A 12,244-nucleotide genomic window follows, 5' to 3' on the forward strand; every position below is an offset into this window, starting at 1 on the left:
TACTCACTTCCATCACCACCCAATATAGCACCCAGGTCTTAAAAAAAATCTATATTGGAAACGTGTCAATTTATGCACCTCATTCGTCATAATTGTCTCCTCTTTTTTCCTCACTTGCGTGTTTTCCTCACGCCTTTCCCTTTAAGATTCCAGGAATGTGATTAAAGAGAAATCAAGGAAGCACTTATATCACAACTTGTTTCTATAATTTGTCCACTCCCAGAAGCTCACATTGTGCTGCAGCTTCGGCACTGTATATCTGCAGTGGAACAAATGAGTCTTGTAATGTGTGTGCGGTATTACACAAGGCTGGTAATAAATACACTCTGTCTTATAGTTATTTTTGCCCAGAGCCTGAGTTTTGAAGTGTGTATGGAGTTACATGAGGCTGGTAATAAATAGACTTTGGAGCTAAGACAACTAAGATTTCTCCTCTCCTCCTCTTCCTCCACCAGTGATGGAGATGGAGCGAGAAGCAGAGTAAAGTGATTAGGTTTTATTATTTTCTCCAGACTCTGGGCTTCTGGTTGATTAAATTAAAGCATGTAGCGGCTTGTCTGAACACAGAAGGGGTCAAAACGAAACAGAATGGAATAGCTCCAGGGGATCTGAGGCAGGATGAATGCAATATGATAGATAATATGGGTTTGTGACGAGTGGGTGAATGAACTCAGAGAGAGAGAGAAATGAGTGTATCTTGGAAATCTGTATTTTGGAGAGTGGCTGAGATAGATAGGCCTGATATGCTTTGGGAAGGAAACGATGCAGGGTCACAATGTTTGTCAGGTAAATGGACAGGAGTTACATGGGAAGCAAGCAGTGTCCAAAACTGCTGTTTTATGTTGTGATTAGTCTTTCAACACTATTTAACAAACCAACGCACTTAACTCTGCACACACACAATATATGCTATATTTTCATTCCTTTCTCAAAAAACCCAAAAAGAAAAGAATATTTTCTAAGATAAGCTCCCTTTGTCCAACCTAATGTCTGACATTAAAAGGTAACTACCGTTTTTCTCAACCTGGACCCCATTTACTAGGGCTGCACAATTAATCGCAACTGTATTGAAATCGCAATATGAACTAGTGCAATATCCAAATCGCAGGGGGGCGCAATATTTGATAAAGGCAAAATGTGTGTCAAACCATTCTGAATTAAGTATTGTGGTGCTGCAGAGATGTCCCGGCCTACAAATCGTATCCTACAGACTAATAGAAGAAATCTTTGTTTGGTACAGATCCTCGCAAAAAACAATCACACTTCAAATCACTTTTTTATATTTTTCAATGACAATGAGAATAATGATACAAAAATAATTCTCTCCAATATCGTGAATCATATCGCAATCGCAATATCAGTCAAAATAATCGCAATTGGGTATTTTCCTCATATCGTGCAGCCATACCATTTACCAATGCATTTGTGTCTAATAGACTGATGTGACCAAAAATCTTTGAAATTGGTCCAGTATTGAGCGAGATCGCAATGACGAGCCAGCGCGAAAACCAGGTTGAAAAAAAACGGTAGTTAACCTTTAATAAGACACATTATTAGTTGTAGCCTTAGGCTTACAGATTCTGGTAATGTCTTTCTAGCAGAAGTAATTACCAGTATTAAAATGTGTTGGGCGGTGAGGGAGTGTTGTGTGTCCAAATGTCAGCAAATCGAGAAGATCTGGTTTATTTCCCAATTGACTTATTTTTTAACACTTCATAATCCACTATGAGCAGTTCAGCTTGGTCTCAGTATCAACAAAACAATCTACTGGGGAAGCAAGAGCAGCTTATATATGGCTTATCTCAACTTTATAAGCATTTTAAATACCTGAAATGTATATATGATGTATGTAAATTACAGAATATTACTTTTTCCCTCTTAAAGCGCCCATATTATACTCATTTTCAGGTTCATAATTGTATTTTAAGGTTGTACCAGAATAGGTTTACATGGTTTAATTTTCAAAAAACACCATATTTTTGTTGTACTGCACAGCTCTCTCTCACTGCTGCAGATCCTCTTTTCACCTGGTTTCTGTTTTAGCTACAGAGTGAGACCTCTTTTCTTCTTCTTATTCTGTACTATCTTTGATTGCACTCGCACATGCTCAGTAGCTCAGATGTAGAGCATGTCAGCTAGCTAACTCTAGAGGCAGTAAAAGAGAGCCCGTTTCTCCAACTTCAGCCAGTTACAAGGCAGGATTAGCTGGGAGACTTCTAAATGAGGGCGCACATGTAAGTAGTTCTTTTGTAGATTATGGTGAACTTGTGTGTGTTGTAGCAGTGCTTTGCTATTGAGAACGACATAGCATGCTAGCGTTAGCATTAGCGTTAGCATGCTATTCCAAATACCAGAAAAAGTGTTTTTTTCCTTATATGGGCACTTTAACAAATAATACATTGTGCTTTGAGATGAGATCTATGTTGAATTCCCCACTCCAAAATAATAGGTGTTTCCAAAATGTAACCAATATACTGTAGATTATAGCTTGCATTACAATTTGAGCATCTGGGGAATGTGGTATTGTTTGTATTTTTGTAGAAATCATTTACCGAGAGGTTTTACTAGAAATTTGATTTGTCGTTCCTCATTATATTCTATTCAATACTTTTGAATTGTGCTTCTAAATGGGATTTTTAGAGTTCTACTCCAACCTTTATAAGACAAATAAAAAGAAAAAAATAACTATAAATGAAATACTCTAGAGAGCAGACATGCTCTGTTACATGCATCTGGATTCTTGAGGTTCATCCAACTTGCGATAATGATGTAGTCTTCTACACCAGGAGTCAGGCTTATTAAGACATACTTATATCATGTGGGGACCCTATCAAGGTAAGGGTATCCTCTCGCCCTGGGACCGTGGCTCCATTAAATATACCACTAGTCATGTCATGTGGGAGTTTAACCTAAGTAAATGTCATCCCTCACCCAGAGACCCAGGCTGATTAAAACATAGTACCAATAGCTCGACTGTGACCAATTTTATCCTCTTAATGAACAGTCTGAAGGAGATAGTGCTGCATAACTGAAGTTTCTACAAAATTGGAGAAAATAAGTTTCTGTTTGCTTGGAGTACCAGCTGTAAAAGGCATTATCATAAAATCCTAAAGATTGATATTTCACTTATACAAATGATGCTAAGTGTTCATTTTCTTTTGTGCGAGTAATCAATTTCAACCTCTCATTTAGGAAATGTTGTACATTTGCAGAATATGACTCAATATTAACACATTGAGCAATAACTAGATTACACACACTGTCTCAGCAAGCAAACAGAAACCCAGCAGTGTAATAATCAACTCCCCAAAACAATAAGCTGTTGAGTTAACCTGAGCAGCTCACAGTCAGAATCACAATGAATCCAATAAGAAGAATATCAGCGTTACAGTAAACCGGAAAGTTCAGCAATCTTTCTGGTGTTCTTTTAATCAGATGTTTTATTAGCGTTTTCCCAATGTAAAACATTCCTCTGATATTTGTGTCTTTGTTTATGACCTTTTTAGAGATTTTTGCAAAGGAGGGGAAACTCGGAGTAACACTGAACAGGGAAAGTTATTGAGAGTCTCCTTCGATAATGCTAACTTGATGTGACTGAGGCCTCAGGGCGTGTTTACAAAGACTTGGTCAGGGTGGTTCTTTGTAGTCTGGAGGTTTAACTCGTTTAGTGCATCTTGGGTGGCACCACGTAGCTGATCAGCATCACCTGAAAAAGCAGGTCCCTGTCCTCGTCCAAGTCAATTATGTGGTTTATTAACACTGAGAATGTAATGTAGAGCAAGTGGAAATGACTCCAGAAAATAATCTGGCCTTGACCAACTGCCACTTTGCTTGTTTTCAAGCCATGATGTCTCCCTCTCATGGGCAAAGCAGAGAAAGGGGAGGTAACCTTCCAGATCGGCCCATCTGAGGATTTCACTCATCTAGGCCGGATATCCGTTGCCTTGGGCTTCCCTTGTGTCGGTTAACTGCTCCTCAGATCTCTGCAGGGTCAATCCAGACAGCTAGCTAGACTATCTGTCCAATCGGAGTTTTCTGCTGCACGACTAAAACAACTTTCGAATGTACACATTCCACCAAAACAAGTTCCTTCCCGAGGCTATTTTGCAGCGACACCGCTGCTTTTCCCGGTGCCTAGCAGCCAAGAAGATTGTGATTGGTTTGAAGAAATGCCAATAAACCAGAGCATGTTTTTCTCTCATTTTCTCTCCCGGAATGCTGTGTGGAATAGCCAGACCTTCCTCCACAGCACCACGGTGGAGGAAGGTCTGGCAATGCGAGACTAAGGTGCCAAGAACATATCAGCCTCAGAGGGACCGTTATCTTCACCACCACCTCACCTTAGTCCACCTGCTTCGGTTCTACATACTGACGACATGTTGGATACAATAAACATTATATGACCTCGTGGATTTTAAAAACAAATCACATCTCACTCAGTGTATCCACTCACATTTACAGTTAATAAGCCTTGCCATTGCATGCCATACTAGAATTGAAATCGAATTGAAAGAAGTTCATGAAAGAAAGAGGACAGCTGCACATCGTACATGTGACATGAGAGAGACAGAGAATGAGAGACAAATATAGAGACAAAAAAATAGAGGGAATTAGAGAAGAGTTTGTTGAAAAGAGTGGCTTCCTTTCTTTCCATAAAGGGACATTCCCTCCATTTCTCCTACTGAGCGGAAATGACTCAACCTCCAATCTGGGCCATGTCATTCACACTGAAGCCCACCCTCCTACTGCCTGTGTGAGTCTGAGTGTATGTTTTTTTTGTCAGTGTCTGTGTGTGTATTAGCATGTGTGCTTTTTACTGTGTGTGTTATGAGCTGGTTTTGGTTTACTTACAGCTACCTCAGAATACTGCTGCTCACATACCATGGCTATGACATGCTATACCACAGTGCACGCACAAACACACACACACACACAGACACACACACACACACACACACACACACACACACGCACACTGATGCTTCTCTTCTCCTGTCCCCTCCTCCTTTAGCTAAGCTCCTAAACATGCACACACACACATACACACACACACACACACACACACACACACACACACAGGAGGAGCAGGGATTTTTTTTAGGGTAGAAACTCAGGCGGATGTGATGGGAGTAGCCTAGAATTAAACTGAAATAGATATTCTTTTTTTCCTCGTCATTTATTCATCGCATTTTCTCTCCTTCGCTCATGAGCACGACTGCTGCATTCTGGCAGCATGAGGAAGTGCTCCAGAGCCTCTGAGAGTGTGTGTGTGTGTGTGTGTGTGTGTGTGTGTGTGTGTGTGTGTGTGTGTGTGTGTGTCTCAACATCTGTGTGAGTGCATGTGTGATTGTGACAGCCGTGGGCATCATCTCCACAGAACTGCTGAGTGCCATCATTCAAAAGCAGAACAACATGAAACTTATCTTTGAGTAAAGTAAGCGTCTTCTCTCTCTTTTTTGTCACTTTGTTCTCCCTGGTTAAAGATTGACTGTGCCATAAATGATATTATTGTCATATGTTTACAAAATGTGTAATAGCACACCACTAAAATCACAAATATGATTACTGACAAGATAGCACAGACATGTTTGAGGGGGGAAAAGATGGAGTTAGGTGATGGCAAAGCAACCGGATCTCACAGAATTCCGTGAAATTAACACGGCCTCAAAAGGTCGTGGCGGGAAACCGGGACGGTTGGGTTTAGGAAAACAATAACAGGACACGGGACAACAATGGGACGGGTGAGTTTAGGAAAACAATAACAGGACACGGGACAACAATGGGACGGGTGAGTTTAGGAAAACAAGAAAGCGACAGTTTTGTTTAGGAAATGTAACAAGCGGGACACGATCCCCCGGTCTCCTAGGATAAAGTCCTGTTGTTTGACCCGTCCACCACCCCAACCAACCTCCTTACGCAGATTTTCGGGCTTTCATACTACTCGCTACCGTAGTCGCACCTAATGCTACGTCATCTTCTCATCGACTTTACTTTGGCATTATTTTCCGTCGTGGCCACACAGAATTTTCACACATTCCGTGCCACCACCACGTACTGCGCTGTTAACAGTTCGTGCTCATTTCACGGAATTATGTGAGACCAGGCTGTGGCAAAGTGTGTGTAGAGTTGTCTATTTGTGCGTCAAGCAGGAGCACGGTGAGCCCCTCTAGTCGTCTTGGCTGGACTCTCCAGAGAAACCCTGAGTGCTGAAAAGCCCTCGCTCAACAACTTTTTACTATAGTTAAAAAAATGTCCCACTTTTTGCATCCTGCCGATCAATCTCTGCAATCAATTCAGTCTTTCACAGATGGAGAGAGGCCAAGAGCGCTTATGAGTTTGTGTTGAGGGAGAGACAACACACACTGTTTGGGAACAAACAGCCTGAGGTGCATTAGAAAGTCATCGCTGGAAGGATATCTGCAACGACAAAATTGGACTACTAGAGAACGTTACTGAGCAGGAAACTACAGAAAGGTTCATTACCTAACTTATTTCAAATCAAGAAAGCTTTAATTCACACGGTTTGTTGTTAGACTGAAACTACATTGTAACTTTTGAATAGCTTAGTAACAAGATCATTGCAGGAATGTATCTGTATGAAATGCCTCGTAAGTATTCAAATTTGCATGCATTTTTACATACAAAATGTCTTAAGTTAACTAAAAGTCTTCCAAACAGTTTCCTGATGATTCCTCGGCACAGGGACAGCAGACATTGCTACGAATGAGCCGCAAGCATCACAGGACATTTTTTTATTTTCGAGCCGAGTACTCATGTAGTACGCTCAATTTCTGAACCCGTTATTACACGAAGACGAAAGCTATGCGGTCGAGATCATTTTATTTTCTCCGACAGTTGACATTTTTTCAAACTCTTTTTGTCGTTTTGAGCTCCTAATCAATCCTTGGCTGCTTGATAGATGATTTGGACCGCAGCCTGTTCTGCAGTAAAGACTTTGGGAGACGCTTTGTCTCATTTTCACTCAGGTATTTATTTCCACCATGGCAACTAAATGTGTTACATGAGCCGTTACAAACTCCTGCAGGTTGAACTGGGCTAATTAAATACTTTTGGGGCTGACTAACTTCTAAAAGACACACCATGAACAGACTTGAAGACACTCGCCAGCCTAGCAACATTAAGGCTACAAATAACCCACGATGCAACACTCACTGTGGGAGACACTCTTTTTTATTAAGAAAGCATATCTGATGCCATGAATAAAAGGTATGCCTAGTCCTGAAATATATTACAACCCCCTCTTTTCAAGCTTGTGTTCTAGATAAAATAATAATGCTATAGGTACAAGACTGTTTCAGTTCCTTGTTTGTAGGTTCATATTTTTGTTACAATCCAAAGGTTAGAATCACGTGTGTGTTAGCATCAAGATCAAAACACAAGTCTGAAATGTCCAAAAGTGACCTACAGTCAATGAAGCTTCACATCATGGAGGATGGGTAGCAGTCAGAAATGTTTTTTTAAAGAAAGGGTGATAAGCAACACTGTCTTGGTGCATGTGTGAGGGTATTGCATTGGGTGTGCATGCCTTCAGTTGCTAGTAGGGGTTTGGGCTTCTTCTATGATTTAAATTAGGTGGAGGTTAGTGTAAGGGGGAAAAGGGAACAGTTAGTTATAGGTAAAAGATGGTGGTGAGCCCTCATAACAACCGAATTACACGCATGTGTGTGACAGAGAGGCAGGCACACTCCTGATGGGTTCTCTTCTTTTTCTCTCTTTTACAAATAGCTTGAACTGATTCTTCCCTCATCATTAAATCCCTCTCCGTCACATTGTGCCCTTTGGTCACACTTTCTTTTTCTCTTCGTCCATATTTTAGGTCCCATTTTCTCGTCTTCCATTCCATCCTCTTCAACTTATTTTCACTGCCTCGTTTTGCCCTCTTTCTCTCCTTCTCTATGTCCCTCTTCCAAGCAGTTATTTCCAGTCTAATTAATTCCACATGGTAACACTGGTCAGGCCTGGTATCTCTCAGTCTCACTCTCACACTCTCTCTCTCTCTCTCTCAGTTGCACCCAACTGCTTGCAGCCACAACAATTAAGTTCCCATCAAAGTGGAAACAGAGGCCTTACAACTGAGGTTCTGGGCAGGCATGCAGAGTAAAAAATGGAAAGATCGTTTGTCACATTCATGACACTGAGGAAGGTTCTCATGTGGTGATGCAAAGATTTAGTGCACATTTTCAGTTTTCATCAGAAACAGCTTTTTGTCTCCCATTATAACAATCCAATTGTTTTATAATAGATACATGATTGGCACATTCATCTGATTGTATTGAGGGTCCCTTTGACCTGCATGATTAAATACCACTCTACTGTATCGTAACAGGGGGTTGTTGTTGTTTTTTTAATGTTACACTGATGCAAAATCATTCTAAATGGCATAACAAACAGTTACCATTTGGAGTTTCCAAAAGCAACTTTGCACCACAAAGCAACCCTTCTCTAATAGTTTACCAAGCATGCTGTAAAACATAGAAAACCACCCATAGCTACATCTGTATGTGCTGTATTCAAATGTAGCCGAGCCTGTTTTTGCCAGGAACCTATATTTATGAACTATACTCTCCTGCAGACTTACTTAACCTCATGTTTAGTTTCCTATGAGTTACAGCTAGTTCAGGGACGTGGAGAGACATGATATCATGGATTTTTTTTTTTACAGACACACAAAAAAAACCCACTTTTGGCAGTCGGCGACACTTGGCTAGCAATGACACACAGTTTTAGGAGTTTCAGCTATAAAAGATAACTATATATTTAACAGTTTAAGCCTATGAGAGAAGGGCTGTAAAGTGACCCTGCCCTGCCTCTTGGTAGCTTCAGCTCCACAAATAGATTTGCAGGCTTTCATTAAAGGAGCTAGCGGTTATGCAGGGGCTGCTGGATGGCCAGCGGGTTGTATGTGTGTGAGCACGAGTATGTCTTTGTGGGCCTCTGTGACTTTATGCAACTGTGCGCGTTTGTGTGTGTGTGTGTGTGTGTGTGTGCGTGTCTAGGCCCTAGATTACTTCCAGAAGTTGAGTTCCACAGCCTGCTGTTTCATTACAGCTACAAAGCGACCGCACTGCTACACAGAGTGCAGAGTTGCAAAAACTTTTTTTTCTCCCCCTTCTCGCTGCCGTCGTCCACCCCTCCTCTTCCTCCTCTGCTCTCTCTTTCATGGTTACAGTTGGAATGGGAATAAACATCTGTGGAAATGTATTTCTCTCCATCTTGTGATTTCGGGGAGAAGCTGAACTGGACTTATCGCATTTCAAACAACTTTTGGATTGGAACCAGTGTTTTTCCCCAACTTGAAATAACTACAAAATGGCAGCTCTGAGATTCCAGCTGTTTTTGTTTTTCTTTTTCTCTGTGTTTAAACAACTTAACAGCTACGATCTTTCCATCAAGTTCCAACTATGTTTCATTTCAGTGGTGTCTCGCAACTTTGCACATTCCCATATATTTCACATCAGCTGGCTTGAGCCTATTAACTCCTTTTTTTGGGTCTCAGTCTAACCCCATGGTGTAATAATAACGGGACAAGTGTGTGTGAAGTTGTGTGGTGGTTTTAAACTGTGTTTGCATAGTCAATAAAGTTGAAATTTGAAGTAAAAGCCTCCTTACACATACATATTATAGTGTAAACAAAAATCTAACAAAAGACTTGGAAGGGACTTCTTTGGATGGGACACAAGAGTTACCTGTTTGCTTCTTGCTGCCTTTTGCTCACAATTCAGAAGGAAACAATGATGATAAACTCAGGGCATCTCTACTGTGAACACGTTTTCTGTTAATTAAAAGATGTATGAGCCGATACTCAAAGCCCACTGAAAGAGAAGTGGCTTCACTGTGTACAGATTCATATAACCTGCACTACACCACTGATTTCACCATAGCAGCTGAGAAGACACTTCCACTCAGAGTCTGTAACAAATAACTTGTGATTACTTCTGATTGAAGTACCTTCTTTCTGAAAAGCATAATCATGCCTTATTCAACATTTCCCTGGAAGAATGGACTGAAACCCACTGTCGTTTCAGATGTCCATTGTCAGAATTTAAGACGAAGAATTTTGATTTAATGAAAAGGGTAAAAAGATCATAATTTTTTTTTTTTTATTAAATCATCATCATCGTTTTACATTTTACATTTGAATAATAAACATATAACGGAACTATATCTTTTTGTAACAACAAAAAAGATATTTGAGGAAATTGAGCACATTGTACTCTTTCAAATTTTGAGAGATTATAAATTGTTGCTTCAATGTTTAGCTAACACACATTTGCATCCTTGAACTCAAAAAGCAAAACTGTAAACACCTAAAAAAGTCCTCTCAAATAATTTCATAGAGCTCTGAGGCCACCTAAATACCAGTCTGATTTAATTACCAACGCCTCAGGTGCACAGAAATGGCACAAACGTGTCATATTTACCTAGAAACCTCTAATTACTGGACCTTTACAAGCAGAAAATAGGCCTGGCATGGGACATAATAACAACCTGTGTGTGTGTGTGTGTGTGTGTGTGTGTGTGTGTGTGTGTGTGTGTGTGTGTGTGTGTGTGTGTGTGTGTGTGTGTATGTATGTAAGGCCATTCCTAGGCCTGACATTGATTCTCTACACTTCAGACTTCCAGATGTGGCTTATTCAAACCAGCACCTGGCAGGTTTTTTCAATAAACACACACACACACACACACACAAATCGTGGGAGTCATTCTAGGGAAAGTGCAGTTAGAGTGTATTGCATCCTCTTCCTGCACTGTTTATTAATACCCTGTGTGTGTGTGTGTGTGTGTGTGTGTGTGTGTGTGTGTGTGTGTGTGTGTGTGTGTGTGTGTGTGTGTGTGTGTGTGTGTGTGTGAATTAATCCACTGCTTGATTCCCTTCAGTTGATCCCACTCATGCATCGCTAAAAGGAAGCATTAGGCGTTCAGGTAATTTGAATCGCGGATTAGATGAGAAGAGGAGAGAAAAAATGTGGAAACAGGCGGAAGAAAAGGAGGATGGAGGGAAACCTAGGTGTCTCCTGAGAGTTTTGATGACAGGAGGAGAGTGAGAGAACGAGACAGATCTGCAGGAAGTGGAGATCATATCAGTCCAAAAGTGAAAGCTTGGACCGATCAAAACCCACACGGGTCCACCTGGACTAGTGTGTGGTAGCATTTCCAGAGCTAAATTCACTTAAATGACACAAACGTGTCCATACTCCTGTCATTTAAACTGGAGTCAAATACTGTAATACATGCCCTAATAATGCAGGGAATTACCATATTGTCTTGAATATATTTAAAAAAAAAATTCTGGACGTTTTTTTTTCCATTACGTTTGAAAAAGTGGGTCATATTATATTCAAGGACGAGACATTTAATAATATACAATATACAACTGATATTATTTTTGACATCGGCTGCTACAGAGTATTGCATTATGGTTAGTTTAAAACATAGCCATGAAGTCCATCTTAGAGTTAATAATCCCTAAAAGTGTCATCAAAATGAAACTTTTGGGAGTTTCTAATGGCTTGTGTGATGCGACTGCAGAAACGGACAAGGGGCTCCTCATGATGAGGAGGGGGCTCCTCCTGGGGGGGTATGTGTCCTGAAATGTCCAGATCCAAACCATCATAAACCAACTGTCTCTGGTTTACTCTCTAAGGTCCAGTTCTGACAGAAACACAGAGAGGCACAACGGAAAAGCTAAATGTGTCACAAGAGCGAGAGAAAGGAGTTGTGACATACTGCAGTGACAAAGTGTTGAAATATAGCCTTCTTTTGAATCCCTCGCCACTCATTGTCGGCCGCATCGCAGCATCTGTCCCACCGGAAGACCAGCTGGAGGCGCATTTCTTTAAGGTAATTTTTCATGAGCTATTTTTCTGAATCCAGAAGAAAGTCCACTAAAAGTGTGGTAATATGAGCACTTTTTCCAAATCCTCGTGTGGACGTAGAGACTGTACTTGAGTCCATATGATGAGATCATGCGAGACCAGCTTGTATCGAGCTGTGGTACACAATGGTGATCGTGGGTGTTTTGGTGCCCCAAGCTTACTCTTAAAAGGTCCCATGGAATGAAAATTTCACTTTATGAGGTTTTTTAACGTTAATAGTTTGTTCCCCCGGCCTGCCTATGGTCCCCCAGTGGCTTGAAATTGTGATAGGTGTAAACCGAGCCCTGGGTATCCTGCTTGCTCCTTATGATGTCATAAGGAGCAAGGTTACCTCCCCTTTCTCTGCT

The sequence above is a fragment of the Perca fluviatilis genome, chromosome 19 (genome assembly GCF_010015445.1).
Source record: "Perca fluviatilis chromosome 19, GENO_Pfluv_1.0, whole genome shotgun sequence".
Taxonomy (NCBI): domain Eukaryota; kingdom Metazoa; phylum Chordata; class Actinopteri; order Perciformes; family Percidae; genus Perca; species Perca fluviatilis.